Raw genomic sequence first — 1601 nt, 5'->3', positions numbered from 1 at the left:
TTTTGATTTATTGTAGAGATGAGGTCTCGCTGCCCAGGCGGGTCTCGAACCTGCAGGCTCAGGCAATCCACTCACCTCAGCCTCCCAAAGGTGCGGGATTACAGGCTGAGCCACCGAGCCCAGCTATATTTATTCTTACGTGTTTAAACTTCAGTCACCTTCAAAGTACTCTCCGTTAGGTGCAATACACCTATCAAGACTTTTTTTTCCCACTGTTCAAAACAGTTTTTGAACTCGTCAGTTTTTGTGTGTGTGTGGTTTTGTTTTGTTTTTTTTAGTTGGAGTCTAACTCTTGTTGCCCAGGCTGGAGTGCAGTGGCATACTCATGGCCCCTGCAGCCTCAGCCTGCTGGGCTTAGGCAATCCTTCCCTCAGCCTTCCAAGCAGCTGGAACCACAGATGCACGCTACCATGCCTGGCTAGTTTTGTGATTTATTGTAGAGAAGAGGTCTCACCAAGTTGCGCAGACTGGTCTCGAAACCCCAGGCTCAGGCAATCCTCTTGCCTCGACCTCCCAAAGTGCTACGATTCCAGGCTGAGTCATTGTGCCCGGCCTGAACTCATCAGTTTTGATGTCTATGAGTGCTTCTGCTATTTTTGTTTCAGCTCTTCCACATCAGCAAAACGTTTCCCTTTGAGGACCCTTTTCCAAAAACAGCTGCTTGGGGTGAAATCAGGTGAATAGGGAGAGTGGAGCACAGAGGGAGCACAGGGGTCATGCCATTGTTGGTCAAAATCCACTCAACCCTAAGTGTGGTGTGGACAGGTATGCTCATAAATCACCCACCATAAAATGGGCAGCCAGGTGCAGTGGCTCACACCTATAATCTAAGCACTTTGGGAGGCCGAGGTGAGAGGATTACCTGAGCTCACAGATTTGAAACCAGCCTGGGCAACTTGGAGAGAGCTCTTCTCCACAATAAATCAAAAATTAGCCGGGCATGGTGGCACGTGCCTGTGGTTCCAGCTACTTGGAAGGCTGAGGTGGAAGGATCGCCTGAGTCCAGCAGGTCGAAACTGTGGTGGCCGTGAGTGTGCCACTGCACTACAGCCTGGGCGACAGAGTGAGACTCCAACTCAAAATACAATACAATAAAATGGGCAAATACATTGAAAGAATCTCCCCCCAAAATTCACTGAAGCCCAACTCAGCCTCTCACAACAACACCAGATAGTATGCTAATACCAGTGTGCTCCTAGAACACTTACCTAGTGAAGAAGCCTGTACTACAGGGGGTCTGCCTTCCAAAAGATAATTCTGTTTTTTGGGGGTTTCCCCCTCATATATGGATGTGATCACAGTGCCACAAAACACATACAATGGTAATGTCAATGATCACTGATCACAGACCAACATAACAGATATAATAATAATGAAAAGGTTTGAAATACTGGAAGAATTTCCAAAATGTGGCGCAAAGAAACCAAGTGAGTAAATGTCACCAAGGCTGGGCATGATGGCTCACACCTGTAATCCCAGCACTTTGGAAGGCCAAGGCAAAAAAGGAAGCTTGAGCCCAGAAGTTCGAGACCAGCCTGGGCAACATAGTGAGACCTCATCTCTGCAAAAAAAATAAAGAAAAAAATAGGCTTGTTAGCCGG

The sequence above is a fragment of the Carlito syrichta genome, unplaced genomic scaffold, assembly GCF_000164805.1.
Source record: "Carlito syrichta isolate Samal-C Ts95f unplaced genomic scaffold, Tarsius_syrichta-2.0.1 Scaffold301634, whole genome shotgun sequence".
NCBI classification, from domain to species: Eukaryota; Metazoa; Chordata; class Mammalia; order Primates; family Tarsiidae; genus Carlito; species Carlito syrichta.
Note: the sequence above shows the minus strand (reverse complement) of the source record.